Source organism: Podarcis filfolensis (assembly GCF_964270895.1).
Source record: "Podarcis filfolensis genome assembly, chromosome: 5".
NCBI classification, from domain to species: domain Eukaryota; kingdom Metazoa; phylum Chordata; class Lepidosauria; order Squamata; family Lacertidae; genus Podarcis; species Podarcis filfolensis.
Window position 1 is genome coordinate 614,818 of NC_139608.1, and position 21,852 is coordinate 636,669.

A 21,852-nucleotide genomic window follows, 5' to 3' on the forward strand; every position below is an offset into this window, starting at 1 on the left:
CCTTCCACCCATGCCTAGGTCTTACGTGGCATGCCTGCCATTTCGGGACTTCCTGGGGCTTCTCTTTTGTTGGCACCACAAGCCTTTGCCTCCCTCCCTATGGTGAAGCCTGATGCAAAAGATTTGCTCCGCTTCTCTGCCATCCCCTGCTCCTGACTCTCCTGTAGGCGGGTGCCAGCACTTTGGGCATCACAGTCTTCCATATATGCTCCTTGGACACCCCCACCGTGGCACCCATGGGCTGCCTGTGGCTGTGCGTTTTGGGTGTTGGGATGAAGCTCTCTGGGTGGCCACCCAAAAACCCCTCTCTCTTTCTCTCTCTCTCAGGCTAACCCTTCTCAGATGTTTGCCGTGGGGACAAACACCAGGAGATAAAAACAAAAATTCTTTGCACACCGATACAGTTGCTTCTACGGAATTGCTGGGAATGCTATAAAGCTGTCTGGGGCAGCTGAAAAGTACACAGCAAGTGAAAACAGAGCAACTCTGGGAGAGGCATTTGAGGGTCTCCTAATCCTTTCAGGCCGCACGGGAGCAGGAAGGGAATGAGAACAAGGCAGGGTGAGGTGAGGAGGATGGGAATGAGTCAGGCCAGGCCATCCCTCCCGCTCAGATCTCTCCTGCTCTGGGGTGAAGGTCCAAGGGGGTGGTCTGCTGCTGCTGCTGCTGCAGTGGCCCCCCAGTGACCAAATTCCTATTCAGTGTGGGTGCCCTTTCTGGCAATCAGTCATGTTATATTGGTGACAAAATATGTAGTCTGTCTGCACCTCTTATCGTGATTTTTTTTAAAACTCCGTTTCCTGTCTTTGCCCAGACCTCTGGAAACAGATAACCCAAAAGGTGTACACAAACACCCACCCACGACTGCTTTGTGCAGCACGATTCTGGCTGTCGGTTGTCCTTGCTGTGGTGCCACGACCCAGTTGTTTGGTGATTTGGCCTCTTGCAATGCAAAGGTGTAACTCACAGCCTCTGGGAGATTCTGGGCATTTTCCAGGAGCACCCAAGTGCCAAGGTCAAGAGTGGGCGAGATCCAAAGTCCCAGGGGCTGCACTGCCTCTCTGCCCGGGGGCGGGGAAACAGTTCCACAGCTGCAACTCTTGTTCCTTTCCTGCAGGCTGTTTATCCAGTGGATTTCCATGCCCCCCACATGTCCTGGGGTGGGGCGTGGGAATCCTAACTTCATAAGAGGAATCCGCTGGATCTGGCTAATGGTCCATCTAGTCCAGCATCCTGTTCTCAGAGTGGCCAACCAGGTGCCCCAAAGGGAAAGCAGCAAGCAGGATTCGAACACAAGAGCAACCCTCTCCTCTCCTGGCACTCAGAAGCATCGCTGCCTCTGACTGTGGAGGCAGAGCAGAGCCATTCTGACTAGGAGACATCGATGGGCCTCTCCTCCTCCATGAATTTGTCCGCTCTTCTTTTAAAGCCATCCAGGTTGCCTCCTGCAGGAGAGAGTTCCGCAGTTTAATGCATCAGGAGGTATTGCGCGTGGACAGACTTTGACTCAGATCTGCAAAGCCACAGCTTTTAGAAAACGTTGGCGGGGTCTTCACAGGCTGCCTGAGACCCCCCCAGGGGTGGGCCTGCAGGGCGGCCAGTGCAGAGGGAGGTGGGAATGCCTTGCTTCTCCTGCCAGGCCCAGAAGAGCTTTGGGCTGCCATGTGCTGAGCAGAAGACGCAGCGGCGGGGGAAGCATCAAAGCGAAGTCCTGGGAGAGAGCTTGCCTTTGCCTTGTAATCGCTTCCAGATGCAGAGCTTCGCCTGCCTCCTCTCACCTCCTCCGAGGGAAGGAGCTGCCTGCCTGCCTGACTTGCACATCCCGCCCAATTAGATTTCCATCTGAGCCCTGGGAGGAACAGCTGAGAACTTGCTGCTGCTGCTGCTGCTGCTCACCCCTCTCCTTCCTGGGAGGTTTTAAGCAGAGGTTGGATGGCCGTCTGTTGGCGATGCTTTACTTGGGATTCCTGCAAAGCAGGGGGTTGGACTAGATGGCCCTTGGGGTCCCCTCTGACCTAACAGTTCTATGAATCTAAGCCTTTGCCTCCACTGCTGGTGAGGTCTCCGAGCTTCGCAACAGGATGGCACCCAAAAGAAGACTCACAGAATCAGAGAACTGCAGTGCTGGGGAAAACACCAAGGGTCATCCAGTCCAGCCCCCTGCAATGCAGGAATCACAGCTGGAGAATCCCTGACAAGCCAGAACAGAGGGCAGCAAGGTGGGCCACTTGGCATGGACCCCCAATTTTGAGGGGGCCTACTTTGAGCCCCCTGGTAGAGGCAAAGGGGGACCCTTTGGTAAAGACTATTGAAATGGGCTCTACATTTCCATCTGGCTGGGGTCTCTTACAAACCATCCAACCTCTGCTTAAAAACCTCCAAGGAAGGAGAGTCCATCAGTGTGGTGTAGTAGTTAAGAGCGGTGGACTTGTAATCTGGTGAACCGGGTTCGCTTCCCCGCTCCTCCACATGCAGCTGCTGGGTGACCTTGGGCTAGTCACACTTCTCTGAAGTCTCTTAGCCCCACTCACCCCACAGAGTGTTTGTTGTGGGGGAAGAAGGGAAAGGAGGTTGTGAGCCGCTTTGAGACTCCTTAGGGTAGTGATAAAGGGACGCGGGTGGCGCTGTGGGTAAAAGCCTCAGCGCCTAGGGCTTGCCGATCGAAAGGTCGGCGGTTCAAATCCCCGCGGCGGGGTGCGCTCCCGTTGCTTGGTCCCAGCGCCTGCCAACCTAGCAGTTCGAAAGCACCCCCGGGTGCAAGTAGATAAATAGGGACCGCTTACTGGCGGGAAGGTAAACGGCGTTTCCGTGTGCTGCGCTGGCTCGCCAGATGCAGCTTGTCACGCTGGCCACGTGACCCGGAAGTGTCTGTGGACAGCGCTGGCCCCCGGCCTCTTAAGTGAGATGGGCGCACAACCGTAGAGTTGGACACGACTGGCCCGTACGGGCAGGGGTACCTTTACCTTTACCTAGGGTAGTGATAAAGCGGGATATCAAATCCAAACTCTTCTTCTTCTTCTTCTCTTCTCCTGCAGGAGACCTTTCCACTGTTAGAAAGTTCTTCCTGATATTCAGTTGGAATCTCCTCTCTTGCAACGTGGAGCTGTTGGTTTGGGTCCTCCCCTCTGGAGCAGGAGAAAACAAACTTGCTCCCTCTTCCATGGGGCAGCCCTTGAGGAATTTGAAGATGTCTCTCGGATCTCCTCTCAGTCTCCTCTATTCCAGGCTAAACATAACCAGCTCTTTCAACTTGATTTACAGCCCCTTGATCTTCTTGGCTGCCCTCCTCCTCATACCTTCCTGCTTGTCAATATCCTTCTTAAATTGTGGAGCCCAGAACTGGACACGGTGTTCCAGGAGGGGTCTGACCAACTGGGACATCTGCTTGGCCACTGTGAGAACAGGATGGGTCATTGGCCTGATCCAGTCGGCCCTTCTGGTGTTCTTATGTTAACGTGGAGTTGCAGGGCCAACCTCTGGTCTCTTGGCACCTGAGGCAAGATATGCTATGGATGTTTCTTCCCACCCACAGATACGGGCCATGCCCTGGTGGGGTGCGAGGAGCATGCCGCCTTAGGCGGGTTGCCTCAGGTCGCCTCATTGGTACGCCAGCCATGCCAGGCAGCAAGCTCTCCTGGGGCTGCAGACACTGCCCAGCCCTCAGAATTGGCCACCTGAGGCAGCTGCCTTAGTCTGCCACATGGTAGGGCCGGGCCTGAGAAGCTGGCATTGCAGGGGACTTCTTCCACTGGCGGGTGGGGATTTCGTCCCTTGAGGTGAGGAGGACACCCTGAGGGCCGTGGGGTCCTGCCCCTGCTCTGGGTGCTTCTTGAGAAGCATTCTCCTCCTGCAGTGTTTTGGAGACCCTTGGAATGACAGCATCCTCAGTGAGGCCACATTGTTTGCAGGCGACAATTAAAAAGCCTCCCCAGACACATCAGAAGCCCCTTTGCTTTCCAGGGAGGGGACAATGGTGGGAGAAGAGAGACACCGCAGAACCCGCCTTTTGTTTTGTCCTCTTTGAGCCGCCTCAAAAGGCCCGTTCCAAAGGGGGGGGGGTGCTTTGGCGTCTTTTCAGCCGCCCGCTCTGAACTCAGAATGGGGCCTGTTGTTTAGCAACACAGAAATGTGACCTTAATTGACTCCACTCCTGGCTGAACTCCGTAAATCATTCCAGCCCCAGACTGGTGTTTTGTGACTGGAACCTGATTTTGGCAAGGGGGGGGGGGAGTTCTCAGAGCAGAGGCTTCTGACCGGGGCAGCCGTGCAGTTGTGCCCAGCTGAGAGTCACAGCTGGGTGCTGCTTTTATTACCTCCCTGCTCCCCTGAGCTCACAGGACCCGCCTCAGCCTCTCGCACCCAGAGAACAGTCGCGCTGGGTGGAAGCAGCCGTGGAAAGCGGGTCTTGGACACGGCGGAACGGAGGACGCATTCACACTTACCGTTTGCCCCGCACTTTCTAGACACAGGTCTGAGCTTCGAAGTCCCGTGTCCAAACGCTCTTTGCTCTGATTCAGTGGTAAGGAGCAGGTTTTCATGGGGAAATTTTGTGGGCAAGTGGCAAAGGGGGGGGGGGAAGGTTCTCAGAAATGGAGCAGCGTTAAAGGCTGGACGTGTGCCTAGAAACACAGCTCAGAAGGAAGTCTGGGTGAGATCTGAGCCTCAGGTTGTTCTGGGCAAGTTCTCCCAAGTCACTGCTCCTTCGTGTGAGGCTGTTCCCAAGGCTGATGGTGCTCAGAGAGATTCAGAACGTAAGAGGATCCCTGCTGGATCAGGCCCAGGGCCTTCTAGTCCAGCATCCTCTTCTCACAGTGACCAACCAGATCCCTGTGGAAACGTCCACGCAGGATCCAAGGCCCCTCCCCCATAATTTCCAGTCTCTCGGGTTCAGAAGCAACGTTGGCTCTAACTGGGAAGGGCAGAGCAGAGCCATCCCAGTGGGACTGTGGGTCCTGTTGTGGGATTCCCTAGAGGCATCCGGTTGTCCTCCGGGAGAGCAGGAGGCTGGACTAGGTGGGCCTGATCCCACAGGGTTGCTCTCATATTTCCAAACCAAAACTGTGACCCATATCCCCCCCTAAAAATGTTTATTGGTTTGAAATATTTACGTCCTGCCTCTCTTTGTCCAATCCAGTGTGGAATACAAAATGCAATGAAGTAGCAATTCATGAAAACAATAACTGCACCAGCCCACAGTTATGCAGGCCCTGGAACCTCCTTCCTTGTTGCCCCCCCCCCGGGCCAGTGCTGCCCCCTCCCAAGTCCTGTACGCCATCTCTGCCTCCACAGCCTTTTCATCTTGGAAAGGGGAGAGAGGGTCTTCTTTGGGGTGGCCCCCTGCGCCCGCCCTTTGCTCAGTCACCTTTTCTGGATCCTGATGAGAACAAGGCTATTTTTGAATGGCCAGTAATGAAAACGGAACCTTAAAGACATTGGAGAATAGTAATTCTGATGGGGCGGGAGGGAGTTGTGGACCCATTTGCATGGCCAAGCTAACCTGACATTCCTTCCGTAGGAACAGAAATCTTTCTCCTAAATCCTTTCAGCATTTGTATAAATGGCACCAACGAGTCAGCAGTGGAAAGAGACCATGAAAGGCAGAGCAGGCCTCCTTCGTGTGGGTCACTCTGGCCCGACCTCCCTGCAGAGCAGACATTCCCCACCCCCCGGGAACTTCCACGCGTTAAAAGCGAGGCCACCAAGCCCTGCTGGGTGTGATGGATGTGCATGTGAGCGGGCCGGCAGCCGATTTGTCCGCATCCAGGGGGGCTCCTGCCTTAATGGATGATTTGCAAACTCCCGAGGAGAGGTTAAGGGCCAGGAGCACGGCTGCCTTTGAGGTGGGCTCCGCTCATTGGCGCTCGGCCTTAATCAAGTTATCCCATCGTCCTCTGGGCTGCCAGGCCCCGCTGCTCACCCACGTGGACCGGGAAAGGGAAGACAAATTCCTAGCAGCGGGAAGGGGCTGCTCTCCTGCGTGGAAGGATGAAAAGGGCCGGCAACCTTCGTGCCTCCTCACGCTGGGAGAGAGCCCCAGGCAGCTTCCGGCCAGAGCTGCCCCAGCCCCTCCGACCTCCATCTTGGCAGGCACCTTCCGTTCATCCGCGAGGCACGTCCTAGCAGCCACGCTTTGGGCCTCGCCTATGGCTAAGCCCCATGGAGGCAGCAGGGCTCTTTGGGTCGGGGAGGAGGGAGAAGAGGGAGAGAAAGGAAAAGAAAGGATTTATTCGCACAGTGGATTGTTGAAGTGCAGAAACTGTCTCTCATGTCTTGTTACGCTGCTGTTTCTATGGGGATATACGCTCGGTATTTATCACTCCTGTTACACCAAAATCTCCAAATGGGTCCAAACTTCAGTGTCTAAAACTCCTGGTAGAGGACAAGGATCTAGAGATCACACTAAGGGTGGCCAAATTCTGTGTGTCTGCCATAAAGCTTAGGGAACAAGTTGTACTACCAAAACGATTAAGGTTTTAAATGATAATATTAGGTTATACTTTAGTGATCAAGATTTAATATATATTTTTAACTGCTGCTATATCTGAATTGTCTCTGTTATACCCAATTGCAATTCAGTGTATCCCTGTTGTGTTTTATGATTTTCCTGATATTGTAAGTGACCCGGAACTGGTCTGTGACCGTAATAATAAAATTCAATTCAATTCAAGTGCAGAACTTGCAGCGCCTGGCTGAACGATGGAACTCGCCATGAAAAGTTAAGCTGTGGAACTCTCTCCCACTGGAGGCCACCTAAGCAGATGGCTTTGGAAAAGGACAAGAGAAGACCATCGATGGCCACTGGCCAGGATCAGGGCTGTGCTCTGCCCTCCTCAGTCGGAGGCAGCGATGCTTCTGAACACCAGTTTCTGGGGGGGAAACCGCTGGAAGGAAAAGTTGCTCTTGTGCTTGGATCTTGGATTTCCCAAGAGAGGTATCCAGTTGGCCATGGAGAGAACAGGATGCTGGGCTAAGATGGGGCCCCCAAGAGTCATCTAGTCCAGCCCCCTGCAATGCCGGAAACTCACCATGGCTAGTAGGCATCCATTTGGGAAGTGTAGTGGACATTGCTTTGCCCTTTACGGGGGAAGAGCATCTGCTCTCCAGGTTCAATCCCTGCAGGTGGGGCTGGGAGAGACTCCCTGTCTGAACTGCTGCCAGCCTGTGCAGACAATACTGAACTGGATGGTCTGACTCAGTATATTAGGCACTGGGGGTTCCTGAGGTCCTTCTGGGGAAGCTGATCTGAAGCCTCCATTTGCAGGTTTCCAAAGGCTGCCTCTGCTTTTCATGGGATGCTTCAGCTGAGATTCCTGCATTGCAGGGGTTGGACTAGATGACCTTTGGGGGACCCTTGGGAGTCTGCAATCCCATGGTTTTGTGAAGGGCTCTCCTTGGACGTTCCCTGTGGAAGCAGTGGAGCTGGGTCTGGCTCAGCTGCCGGAGCGGAGCCTCCGTTCTCCCGGCTCACGAAGGCCGTTCCCCGCCTTTGCGTCCTGGAGCCTCAACGGTTAAAGGGCTCTCGCTGCAGAAAAAGCAGGCGCTGGTAATCTGGAAATAAATGTCGCTTTGGCGAGGCCTCGGCCACAAAGGCGCAGGTACGGCGCCCCGGCAGGGGGGTGACCTTTCCGAGCGGCCAGCAAAGCGCCTCTCCGTTGGCCGGCACAAAGGGAGTGTGGGGCTGGGCGAGGAAAGGGGTTTTGCCTGCCAGGGCGACCTGCTGCTCTGCCACAATGAGGACCCAGCGCTGGCCTGGCCCAGCCACAAAGAGAAAGGAGCGCGGACAATGCGGAGGCCGGGCACCTTCAAAAGGGCCGCCGGGAGCCGTGTTTCATCCGCCATGAATAAGTGATGCGGGGGCTCCCCGCCCTCTCCTCTCTCACAGGCTGCGCTCTTTGGAGAGGATTTCGGGGCACCCCTCCCCTCCGACCCTGGAGGCAATGGACACAGCAGTCAGGGGGGCTGTGGGCAAACTCCACAAAGAGAAGCAACGCATGATTATGGGGTGTGGGGGTGTTGGTGGGGTAGTTCCTCTGGTGGGGAACACATTGTGCTGTTTCCGGGGTAGTTGCCCCACCTTCGGTCTAGCATTCAGCTCTCCCCTGGGGCTCCTAGAAGATGTCCCCAGGGGAGCTGATGGGTCTCCAACCCTCGGTGAGTTAAGGGCTTCCCCTGCGTGGGAAAACAGGCTCTGGCAGGTGGGGTGGATGAGTCCAAGGGGGGGTCCAGCAGTCAAGAAGGCGGTTTCTGCCCATGCTGTAGAGGGAAGTGAGGGGCAGGTTGGGCTGGGAATGGAGCCCACCTAGGAGAAGGAAATCTCTGACCCGAAACCTCCATTGCCTTGACTGTAAAACAACAACCTCAAAGTGGTTTTTAAAAAATGGGAAAACAATAAAATTATCAAAAACTTAAGAACACTCATTTCAAAAAGTTTTTTAAATACCCGAATATGAAAACAGATTAAAACTCGCACCAACTTTCTAAACATCTGGGGAGGCTTTTCTTAACAAGAATGATTTTAGTAGGCACTGAAAAGAATACAGGGAAGAAGGCATCAAGAGGCAGGGAGTTCCAAAGGGTAGGTGCTGCCACACTAAGGGATCGAATGCTTACAAATGCAGAGGAGCGCATATGATGTGGTGCCATTTCTGCGACTGAAGCAATGAGAGGGCAATCTCACAGGGAAACTGGTCCCACCTTGTTAAGGGCCTTATGCCCCTGCCTTGCCTGTGGGCCTCTCTCCCAGGGGAAGCACCTGGCTGGCCAGGGTGGGGAAGTGCAGACTGGGCTGGGCTCTGCCGTCTTTGGTCTGATCCACATGTAGCCGGAAGCCTCTTCCTCCTTACATTCTCCAAAAGAAACATTCGGCAGGAGTGCAGCAAAGCCTCTTGAAAATGTGTGCTTGTTGGCATCCCCTCCAGCTTTCCTGGTTTTTGTTTACAAAGGGCAAGGAACCCCTGAGCATATGCAGAGTACCTTCCCTCCAAGGGGAAGGGACTGTTGGTTTCAAAATACAAGCCTACCTCTAAGAATGTGCAGAGTGCTTCTCTGGCTCTGTAAGAGCATAGGACTGAAGAAAGTCCTCCTTCATGCAGTAAATAGTTGAACTGTGGAACTCCCTCCCACTAGAGGCAGTCATGGCCACCAACCTAGAAGGCTTTAGGAGTGTATTAGACAAATCTGTGGAGGAGGAGGGGGCTGGGGGGGCTGCTAGCCATGGAGGCTCAGCTCTGCCTCCTCCATGAATCTGTCTAATCCCTGTTTCAAAGCCATCCAAGTTGGAGGCCATCAGGGCCTCCTCCAGTGGAAGAGAGTTCCATAGTTTAACTTTGTGCTGTGCAATGGAGGCGCCAGGTGAGGAGGAAGCAGTCAGCCTCTCCCTGGGTCTCCAGAAGAGGCAGGAGGAGGAAGGAGGAGGGGGAAGGTGGTGAGTTGAGAAATATGGCCCGAGAAACCATCTCTCAGCAGCACCGCCAAAAGGGCCCATTTAATCTCTGCCGGCCTCTCTTTATCAGCTTAAAATATGACCTGCCAACTGGGAAAGCTCCCCGAGATAAGAGCAGTCTGGCAGCCAGCAGGGAGGGAGGGAGGGAGGACTCCCAGATAAGGAGATATTTATTGCTTCCAATTTATGAGCAGAGATGGGGAGGAGAGGACCACCACAGCCCAGCCCACCCTTTTCTGGCCGTCCGCTGCTAGGGGCTCAGCCCCCCCCCCCCGCTTTGCCCACCAGGGACCCAGTAGGGCAGCCAAAACACAGAGGCCCACACACAAACTCCCCACTTCACCTGAGCGGGAGGAGCAATTAGGGGTCCAGAAAGGCCTGGTCTGATAGGGAAGCCCACTGGCAAGGCCCCCGTCAGCAAGACCAGTTGGTTTGTGGGTCACCTCTGGGGCACCAAGGGGTACTGGAGGCACCAGAAGCTGTTGCTCAGAGGAGGTGGGGGACCAATTCCTGTTTCAAAGGTGCCATATTGACCATCATGGAAGATGGGAGAAAAGAGAAAAAAATTTTTTTCCTGCCAGTAGCACCTTAAAGACCAACTAAGTTAGTTCTTGGTATGAGCTTTCGTGTGCATGCACACTTCTTCATATACATGCACACGAAAGCTCATACCAAGAACTAACTTAGTTGGTCTTTAAGGTGCTACTGGCAGGAAAAAAATTTTTTTGTTTTGACTATGGCAGACCAACACGGCTACCTATCTGTAACGGGAGAAAAGAGGAAGATCATAAAACTGCCCATCCAGTCCAACCTTCTCCCAGGGCACCACAGTTCAAGAAGGACACTGACAAACTGGAACGTGTCCAGAGGAGGGCAACCAAAATGGTCAAAGGCCTGGAAACGATGCCTTATGAGGAACGGCTAAGGGAGCTGGGCATGTTTAGCCTGGAGAAGAGGAGGTTAAGGGGTGATATGATAGCCATGTTCAAATATCTAAAAGGATGTCACATAGAGGAGGGAGAAAGGTTGTTTTCTGCTGCTCCAGAGAAGCGGACACGGAGCAATGGATCCAAACTACAAGAAAGAAGATTCCACCTCAACATTAGGAAGAACTTCCTGACAGTAAGAGCTGTTCGACAGTGGAATTTGCTGCCAAGGAGTGTGGTGGAGTCTCCTTCTTTGGAGGTCTTTAAGCAGAGGCTTGACAACCATATGTCAGGAGTGCTCTGATGGTGTTTCCTGCTTGGCAGGGGGTTGGACTCGATGGCCCTTGTGGTCTCTTCCAACTCTATGATTCTATGATTCTATGAAATGCCGCTCAGAACCTAGGGATCTTGACAGACTGCTCTGGACAGGGAGGTTCCCTGGCCAGTGGCACATCTACTCCAGCCACTTCTCCAGAGTGGCCAACTGGAGGTCCCAGTGGGCAGAAGTCCACCAGCAACAAGACCCGAGTGCGAGAGCAGCAAAGCCCTCCCCACTTGGGATGTTATTCCGAGGTCTTGGAAGGCAAACAAAATACACTGATGGACGGAAGAGCAAATGAGGCCATTATCAGCCCACAAAGGACCTTTGAGTTTGTTAGCTGATGGGAAATCCAAGACCTGAAAATTAGGCAATCGTTTTGGGACCTTTAGAGTAAACAGAAGCCTTAAAACACCTTTGATGCTCCTTGACTCTGAGAAGTATCCCACTTGCGGCCTTCAGGGCCAGTGTAGGGTCTTGAGGCTCTGCTGCAGCCAGCCTGCCCTCGACCCAGGGGGGGCCTCTTGTCTTGCCCCAGCCAGCCTCAGGATTACTTGCATGGCTGCAGAAGGCGTCTCCGATTGCACAGGCTGCTCCATTAATCCATTGGTTAGATTAATCCAGAGATCTTAGAATCATAGAAATGTAGGGCTGGAAGAGGCCACCAAGGGCCATGAAGCCCAACCCCAGGAATCGCAGCTGAAGAACCCCTGTTTAATAACCTCCAAGGAAGGAGAGTCCACCACCTGCCCAGGGAGTCCCTTCCACTGTTGAACCCGCTGTTACCAGCAGAAACTTCTTCCAGATGTTTAGTTGGACTTGAAGCCGTGGGTTCGAGTCCTACCCTTCAGAGCAGAAGAAAACAAGCTTGCTCCCTCTTCCATGTGGCAGCTCTTCAGATATTTGAAGATGGCTGTTCTATCACATCTCAGTGTCCTCTTTCCCGGGCTACACAAACCCAATTCCCTCAACCCTTCCTCATCAGGCTTGGTTAACCTGACCCTTGATCATCCTGGTCGCCCTCCTCTGCACACCTTCCAGCTTGTCAACATCCTTCTTAAATTATGGTGTCCAGAATTGGACCCAGTATTCTAGGTGTGGTCTGACCAGGGCAGAATAGAGTGGGACTATGACTTCCCTTGATCTGAACACTTGACTTCTATTGATGCAGCCTAGGGTAGTGTTAGCTAAGATGAGAAGCCTGTGTGTGCCCTTGCAAATATTTTGGGGACCCCAGCCAACATGGACAATGGTCAGGGATGATGGGAGTTGTAGTCCACAGGCCCCTCCCCATTGCTGAGTTAATCCATCAGCAACTTTTCCATTAATGAAAAAGTGCCCAGATTAATTACTCAACAGATTATTTGTGTGGCGTTTTGGAAAGATCACCTTCTGCATGTGACTGAAGGACCACCTGAGAGGCCAGACCTGATTGTTATTTACAGAGGAGTAGCTGCCACCTGGTCAATTTATTCCCTAGTGCTCAGCAGGACCTGCTGCAGAGTTAAGGGGATTCCTCATGAGTAGAGAAGGAGTTCCCCCTGAAGCTCCTCAGTCATCACCAGCTGGACTTAACCTTACCAAAAATATGACATGGCTGGACACTTTTGCAAGTGGGTTGGGCGGACTTTGTGTTCAGTACACCACTTTTTACAGCTTCAAGCAAGTGATGTAAAAGGGAGGTGCAGGAAGGATGCTGTTTTAAAACAACAGCAGCAGCAGCTGACCAGAGGTTATCATAAAGCCTAAAGTAGTTGGCTCCCAATGGTGACAACAGCCACGAAATTAAGAGACGCCTGCTTCTTGGGAGGAAAGCAATGACCAACCTAGACAGCATCTTTAAAAGTAGAGACATCACCTTGCCAACAAAGGTCCGTATAGTAAAAGCTATGGTTTTCCCAGTAGTGATGTATGGAAGTGAGAGCTGGACCATAAAGAAGGCTGATCGCCGAAGAATTGATGCTTTTGAATTCTGGTGCTGGAGGAGACTCTTGAGAGTCCCATGGACTGCAAGAAGATCAAACCTCTCCATTCTGAAGGAAATCAGCCCTGAGTGCTCACTGGAAGGACAGATCGTGAAGCTGAGGCTCCAATACTTTGGCCACCTCATGAGAAGAGAAGACTCCCTGGAAAAGACCCTGATGTTGGGAAAGATGGAGGGCACAAGGAGAAGGGGACGACAGAGGACGAGGTGGCTGGATAGTGTCTTCGAAGCTACAAACATGAGTCTGACCAAACTGCGGGAGGCAGTGGAAGACAGGAGGGCCTGGCGTGCTCTGGTCCAGGGGGTCACGAAGAGTCGGACACGACTAAACAACAACAAGTTGGCTCCCATCAGTTGATGAGGACAGCATTTATCTGGGCTGATAAAGAGGGGGAGGAACCCCCCTCCATCTTTTAACGCTGCATTCCAGGTGGGGTGGGGTGAGGGACAAGGTGGGGTTCAGCCAATGTGAGTGGGGATGAAACCCTGCTTGGCCCAACACACAAGAGATCTGCCATGATCCCTCTCAATTGACCCATTAAGTCAGACAAAAGGCGTGAATTGGAGGGTGCTTTTCTGGGTTTCCTGCTAGACGGAGGAACCTCTCTTTGTATATTTGGAAGAGGAGAGAGCGGAGGGAGGTGCCTGTCAAGCTGTGGCTGAGGAGGCAGCAACAGGGAGCCTGGGCTTGGGTTTGTGATGCAGGTCCCTGATCCCAAAGAGCTTACAGTCTGAAACAGACAATACAAATTGGCTGATGGAGAAAGCACTTTATTTTGTCCAAATGCAAAATAAAGGAGGGGGAAAGAGGGGGAAGGAAGAAGAGGCCCACCAAGTCCTGGGTCTGAAGGAGACTGAGCCAAAGGAAACCTGGAAGAGGCAGCATCTGCGAAGGGACTGGGCAGGGGAGGAGTGGAATATCACACATTCAGAGGCATGCTGGGAATTCAGAAGATTCTAGGGTGTCCCTTCTCCCATGTTCCCAGACTTCCCAGAGTGAAAAGTAGTTGCTGCTGGTGGTGTATTTTTTCTGACTGTCCACACATTACAACTGGGTCTCTCTTTTCCTCCATTTCGATCAAAGCTAGTTTGGGGAGGAAATGCATCAAAAAGCAGCATTCTTTAAATCACAGCAGGAAAGATGGATGCCATCAAAAAGATGTGGATTGGGGCTTCCCTCTTGTGTTCCCCAGTCCCAAAGGGGGGTGTCTACACTGCCTGTCTTCTTGTCTCCACAGCACCCTTGGGGTGAGCTCTGACCCTGCCTCCCCCTCCCCCTGAAGACTCCCTTCCGAGAAGCAGCAAACAGAGCGCCTCTGCCTGCCCTACCGGCTCCCAGGCTGGAGAGCTCAGGGTAACTTTTGCCAGGCTCTGAGCACATGGTGCCAGGGGGCTGAGGTGGAAATGGTGCTCAGGAACAGAGAGAAGCTGGCTTATCACAAGTGAGGCCAGTAGTCCACGCAGCCCAGTGTTGTTGGCACTGACTGGTATCAGCTCTGACTGTGTTCTTAGCCTTGGCTCCAAGCAACATCCACACCCACTCCAGTTTGTGGAAACTGCAGGGCAACCCTAATGTGGGAGGAGACTGCTGCAGAGACTGGCCTGCCCTGGAACAGTGGGGTCCCTGTTGCAAACTACAAAACAGACCCTTTACTTGGCCCCAGGAAATCCATCCTCTCTTAGCCTCCAGAGAGCCAGTGTGGTGTAGTGGTTAAGAGCAGTAGACTCATAATCTGGGGAACCGGGTTCGCGTCTCGGCTCCTCCACATGCAGCTGCTGGGTGACCTTGGGCCAGTCACACTTCTCTGAAGTCTCTCAGCCCCACTCACCTCACAGAGTGTTTGTTGTGGGGGAGGAAGGGAAAGGAGAATGTTAGCCGCTTTGAGACTCCTGAAGGGGAGTGAAAGGCGGGATATCAAATCCAAACTCTTATCCATCTGTGCAATGGGTATGAAAGCTGCTTGCTTCTTGGGACTGTTCTAAGGGCAGACTGCTCAGTCTTCCAGCTGAGGGGCTGAATCAAGACATGTTTTTGCCTGAAGCAGAAGGCAGGGTGCCGTTGCCACAGGAAAGGGCCTCCTGCCCATGTAGCAAACCTCTCCAGGGGACCCTGACCCTGTTTGCATTCAGATGCACCAGCAGGTGGAGAAAAACTCCAACAGCAGCGCAGGATGAAACGGTTAAATCTGCAATGATTAAATGGGCACAAGATATTGGTCATAACATTATGTTTGCTGACTGGGAACAGTTGTGGACCACAGGTATGAAATTTACAGCATGTAATGCCTTAAGAGAGAATATTATGAAAATGATATATAGGTGGTACATGACACCAGTCAAGCTTGCAAAAATATATCATTTGCCCGATAACAAATGTTGGAAATGTAAAGAAAATGAAGGTACATTCTTTCACCTTTGGTGGATGTGCCCAAAGATTAAGGCTTTCTGGGAGATGATCTATAATGAAATGAAAAAGGTATTTAAATATACCTTCCTGAAGAAACCAGAGGCCTTTCTCCTGGGCATAGTCGGCCAATTGGTGCCAAAGAAGGACAGAACTTTCTTTATGTATGCAACAACAGCAGCAAGAATACTTACTGCAAAGTATTGGAAGACACAAGATTTACCCACCCGGGAAGAATGGCAGATGAAGGTGATGGACTACATGGAATTAGCGGAAATGACTGGCAGAATCCGAGACCAGGGAGAAGAGTCGGTGGAAGAAGATTGGAAGAAATTTAAAGACTATCTACAGAAATATTGTAAAATTAATGAATGTTAAAATGATGATTGGATTGAATAGGGGGTATTAGCAACAAAGTTAATAAGAATATGCAAAAATGAATTGATAATGGATGAAAATATAGGGTTATAATATGTTAAGATATAGAGTTAAGATAAATGAAAGAGGGTAAGGATTTGCTGATTTGATTATTTAAATGGGAATACAAGAAGGGGAGGTGTGAGGAGGTCAAGGAAACAAGTTAATGAGCATAAAGTTATAAAAAATGGATTTGTTTTTAATTCTCTTTTACCTATTCGTTTTTTGTATATTGTATTTTTATTTGTATTTTTTCTTTTTTATGTATTTTTTTAGGTTTTCTTTTTTTAAAAATTTTGTTCTTTTCATATGTTCTTTTTTGTATTTTGTAAACTGATGTTTTTGTAAAATTCCAATAAATATTATATGAAAAAAGAGAGAAAAACCCCAGCAGCAGGTCCCTTGTGCAGTTACAGGCCTTCTCCCACCGGGTGGCGCTACTGATGATGTCCTGCAGGCATTTCAGGTGGGTGCCATCCTGGTATACAAACAGCCGGAACTCGATCAGATTTTTCTCTCTGTCCTGCCTCATAAGAACATGAGTAAAGAACATAAGGAGAGTCTGCTGGATCAGGTCTTAGGGGCCCATCCAGTGCAGCACCCTCTTCTCACAGTGGCTGGCCAGAAGCCCCAAAGGGAAGCTGGCAAGCAGGATTTGAACACAAGAGCAACTCTCCCCTCCTGTGACTTCCAGAAACCAGGATCCAGAAGCATTGCTGCTGTCGTAAGATTTCACTGCCTCCAGCTGTGCAGGCAGGGCAGAGCCAGCCTGGCTAGCAGCCATCCACAGCCCTCTCCTCCTCCATGAATTTGCCCAATCCAACATCTAGGCCATCCCCGCCTCTTGTGGGAGGGAGTTCCATAGGCAAAGACACACAAACCCTGGCACACTTCCTGGAGGGCCAGCCACAGCCTTCTCTTGGTGCATCTCCTGGGCCTGTTCTGAGTCCCCCAGGACTGGGCTGCTTCCACTGCATATTTGAGGCTTTGCTCTCAAACGGAGCCACCATGATGCCCCCCCCCTGCAGGAAGGGCTTGTTCCCCTGCCTGCCTCCCCGGAATGCAATGAGTCCCCCAGGCACTCTGCTGCGATGAATGGAGCAGGGGCTGTATGGCTCAGAAGGCGTTTCTGGCTGCCTGCCCAGGCCTCTGTGCTGGGCCTTCCAAAGCCCAGGCCTCTTCCTTGGAGGGCAGCCCCAAGGTCCCTGCTGGAGGCTGAGCACGGGTGCCTTGAAATTGTTGGGAGAGGGCACAAGATCCAACCTTCCAGCCAGAGACAGACGTGAACTGAGCCTTGAGCGAGCCAACCTGCTTTCCAAAACCTGGCCCATCTGCAATCTGGATGGTTTTGTCCTTCTAAGGGTTGGGGAGGGTGGAGAGACCCTCGGCTGACTCTTTTCTTGATCTGGAATCCCCCCAACCCGAAATACACCTTGTCCAAATGTTTCCTGACATTGTTTTGGGATGGTGAGTGGGTAGTGATCCTGTTCCCTTGGTGATTTCCCTACAGATTTCGAGACCCAGTTAAACTCCCTTCAGTTTTCAAAAACTGCTCTCCAGTGCCACTGGCCCTCATCCACTTGGCTGGTCAACCGGACCTGGGGGTCAACCTGGCCCCCCCAAAAGCCTTCTGTGTAGCTCTCAAGCCTGCTTCTGGAATTCTGAACTCCATTGGACTACAAAAGAATTCATCACAGTGGCTTTCTGTCTCTTCTCTGGCCACCAAAAACTCTGGGATGGCGTGTGGGGCTACGTTTGCGGCATGGATGTGCATTTGTTTCCAGGGGTAAGATTTCGGGGGTCTGGCAGTTTTGCTGAGCTGGGAAAGGATCTGGTGGTGAAGAGATAAAGGCCAGGTAACCTGACTGCCCTCCTCCAAGTTGCTTTGTAGAAACCAGATCCCCCTCCTCCTCCTCTCCCTCTCCCAGCCAACCTGAACCTCCTTCTGTAAACATCCTGCAGATAAGTCCCTGTGGGGGACTCTGGCAGATTGCCTGCCTGATAAAACGCTGTCTAAATAGGTGGGGAGTCGCAGAGCAGAGAGGGAATTCCTCCGGCCCCCGGGGCGTCTCCAAGCTGGGCAGGCAAAGGGAATTTGGAATCACTGATGGGGAACAAATTCTCCAGCAAACGGTCCTGGCTTGAGCTTACTTGCAAAAATAATTAATCTCCATCTTCCTCATCTGATTCACCCATCCATCCCCAAATAACATTCTGATCTCAAATTGAGAGCTTCCAGAAGAACAAAAACAGGAGGCACGTCATTAAAGCCACTGCTTCACACTTGGTGATTTATGCAAAAGATGCTGGATTTAGATTGCAGGGGGTAATACACAAAATCTAGGTTTAAAAATTGAAGCGTGCAGAAAATTATCTCTTCGCCTAGAAAACGGCTGTCAGAGCCTTTGAGCACAGGATGGTGTTGCGGCCATGCGGTGCCGCTGGGTACAAAGAACCAGCTGGCAAACCCCAAAGCCAGCTCTGGGGAGCTCAAGGGCCAAGGGAGGGGATCCCTTCCCTGTGAAAAAGACAGGCGAGGCCAGCAGCACCCTAAAAGCCAGGAAGAACCCCTTTGTCCTTAGACTTGGGAAGCAGAATGCCTTGGGCCAGTCTTGCAAGGTGGAATCTCTAAGGAAAGCAGAGAGGTGGAAGGAAGTACAGTGGTACCTCGGGTTACATATGCTTCAGGTTACACACGCTTCAGGTTACAGACTCCATTAACCCAGAAATAGTACCTCGGGTTAAGAACTTTGCTTCAGGATGGGAACAGAAATTGAGCAGCGGCAGTGGGAGGCCCCATTAGCTAAAGTGGTACCTCAGGTTAAGAACAGTTTCAGGTTGAGAACGGACCTCCGGAACGAATCAAGTTCTTAACCTGAGGTACCACTGTACTTCTCTCAAGGAGGAACAGAAGGCAGGCCAATCCTGCATGCATCTGAATCATTAGGAATAACTTTCTGAGAGCTCTTCCACAGTGGGGTGGAGGGACTCTCCATCACCTGAGGTATCCAACAGAGGCTCTGTCCAGGATTCTTGAGCTGCGATCCCGGCATTGCAGGGCTTAGCCTAGATGACCCTTGGGGATCCCTTCCAACTCTGCACATCAGTGATTTGTTGGAGAGCTTTCAAGCAGAGGCTGGATGGCCACCTGCCATAATAATAATAATAATAATAATAATAATAATAATAATAATAATTTATTATTTATACCCCGCCCATCTGGCTGGGCCTCCCCAGCCACTCTGGGCGGCTTCCATAAAAACCAAAAATACAATAAAATATCACACGTTAAAAACTTCCCTGAACAGGGCTGCCTTAAGATGTCTTCTGAATGTCAGGTAGTTGTTTATCGCTTTGACATCTGCTGGAAGGGCGTTCCACAGGGCGGGCGCCACTACCGAGAAGGCCCTCTGCCTGGTTCCCTGTAGCTTTGCTTCTCGCAATGAGGGAACCGCCAGAAGGCCCTCGGCGCTGGACCTCAGTGTCCGGGCAGAACGATGGGGGTGGAGACGCTCCTTCAGGTATACTGGACCGAGGCCATTTAGGGCTTTAAAGGTCAGCACCAACACTTTGAATTGTGCTCGGAAACGTACTGGGAGCCAATGTAGGTCTTTCAAGACCGGTGTTATATGGTCTCGGCGGCCGCTCCCAGTCATCAGTTTAGCTGCCGCATTCTGGATTAATTGTAGTTTCCGAGTCACCTTCAAAGGTAGCCCCACATAGAGTGCATTGCAGTAGTCCAAGCGGGAGGTAACCAGAGCATGCACCACTCTGGCGAGACAGTCCGCATGAATGCTTTAGCTGAGATTCCTGCATTGCAGGGGGGGTTGGGCTGGATGACCGGGGGGAGTCTCTTCAAACTCGACCATAGTAGGATTCTGGGGCTCTGGGCAGCGGCTGGGCAGGGGCTCGAGCGCTGTCAGCCGGCTGCCCGCCCGCCTGCCTGCCGGCCGACCCGGCATAACTTCGCGTGGCGGGAGGCGCTCGCTCCCTGGCCGCCTGCCCGCCGCTCCTTTCTCACGACCTCGCCCGGGACGGAGTTCAACGCGGAGCACTGAGCAGGCGGCCGGGCGCAGCGACGCACAGAGAGGCTTCCTGGCTCCTTGGCTGCCAGCGCGCACAGCCCAGAACCAAAAGCTGCGCCGAGGCCGCTCCAGCGGGGAGCGCTTAGCCTAAAGGCGGCCGGAGGGAACGGGCAGGTGGGGGGGGCAGCGAGAGCCGGGCGGGCCAAGGGGGCGCAGAGTGCCCGGCGGAGTGAAGCCTAGAGGAGGGGGCAGGAGGGGCTCCGGGCGCCCCGATTCTCAGCCAGGTGAGCAGAAAACGCGGGCAGCGGGAGGCAGCCAGGACTCAAGAACAGAGCGTGCAGTAGTGGTTCGCATGTCTGACTAGGGCCCGGGAAAGACCTGGGTTCAAATCCTGGGTTGTCCTGAGCCATGGGAGGAAGTCCTCAGCTGCTTCCATCCAGATTGCTATGATGGGCACGGCAGGGGGGCGACCTCCAAGCTCAGGCCGGCCCCCTCTTCATATCGCCCGCCACCTCGAATAAAGCGATTTATTTTAGAGAGCAGGGGCGCAACTGGGCAGCCCAGGGCCTTCCTGCACAGGACCCAGGCTCTGCGTGGCCCCCTGGGTGCTGCTAATGCAGCGGTTTGGCTTCACCCTCGGAGGCAGACTCCATTGTTTCTCGCCGCAGACGGATGCCAGCAACAGGGGCCCAAAACTGTCCAAAAATGCACCCTTGACAGGAGGGGCTCCTTTTCCTGGGCGCCTGGGGCCTTTCCAAGGAGGGAGGCCTGTGGGCCTGTGCTGACAGGGGCTGGAGCCCCCCCTCTCCCCCCGCCGCATTCCTTTCCTCAACACCTGAGCGCAAGGCAGGCAGGCACCTGGTCTCTCCAGCGGGAATTCGGCCGCCTTTGTTGGGGGGGATTTGCGAGGAATTCTCAGTACGGGCTGAGTTATTAAGGGGGCGGGGGCGGGGGGGGCACTGAAACGCAAGCCTGCCCTTTATCCGGCTCTCCCCCATCTCGCCTGCAAATGGGGCATGACTAAGGGGCGGGGGGAGGGCTGCTGCTGCTGCTCCGAAGCCAAGCGCCCCTCTCCACATGTTTTATCCATTAGGGGGGCAAAGGAAACGCCAGGCCTGATCACAACCAGATGTGGCGGGTGTTAAATCATCGCCGCCCGGCCAGGCCCGGGGGCGGAGGAAAGGAGCGTGCAAAATGACTTAGGGGAGGGGCGGCTGCCCCGGCTTTCCTGGGAGGTCCGGAGCCGCATGGAAGTGGGGCGGGCCAAGGGCCGTGGGGCGAAGCACACAGCAGCCCGGCCTTCGCTCAGGAAGCATTGACTGGGGGGGGGGCGTCGAGGATGAATGGGGGGGGGCAGAGGTACGGCCCCTGCTGGAAAATGTTGCTCTTGGTCCGGGCAAATCCTCTTTTGCTTTCCTGCCCCGCAGGGATGCACCCCCGCTTAAGCTGTTCTAGGGGGAAAGTGTGTGTTGCTTCCCTGCCCCCCCAAAAGGGAGCATTGCAAGGGGGCCTGACAGCTGCAAAGAGATCCTCAGTCAGGGGAACCCTTTTCCCTGCTGGGGCCGCATTCCCTCGCAGATAGCTGTCGCGGGCCACACCCGGGCAGTGGGTGAAGCCAGGGGCCACCCCCTCCGGTTTCCCTTTCTGCCTCTGCTTCTCGCCCCCGGGAGGGGGCAGAGGTCTGAACTGATTCCCTGCAGATGGGCTTTCCACACTGCTCCACCTGTTTCCACGCTGCCTCCCCCACCTCCCTTAAGTCTTCAGTCCAGCGACCTCCATCTCTGTTTATTCAAAAACCCGTTGTTGTCTTGGAGGCTTTTAAGCAGAGGTTGGATGTCAGGGATGAGAGGAGTGATTCCTGCATCACAGGGGGTTGGACTAGATGACCCTCGGGATCCCTTCCAACTCTACATTTTTATGATTTGATGGACTCTCAGCGTCCCAGACAGCAGTCCCTCAAGCCTCAGATCCATGGGGAAGGGGAGGTCACCACCTCCGCAGGCAGGCAGCCTCTGCTCCTGGTCAGACAGGCCCAGCTCTGAAGGACCTTCAGGTGTTCAGCCAGAATCTGCTATTTCCTCTCATTGAGAGTCTGCCCCTCTCAGTGGCCACTAGCCTCACCCCTTCCCTTCTCTGAGAGCAAAGGAGAACAAGTCTGCCAGTCCTCAGGTATTGGGAGAACAGAGTCATGGCTCCTGTTCAGCTTCTCTTCTCCAGCCTAAACAAGTTTCCATCATTCCTTGGAGAAAGAACTTTATGCCGGATCCCAGACCTGGACACTCTTCACTTGGGCAATGCCCTGCCTGGAAAGAACCACCATACTCTTGAGGTGGCC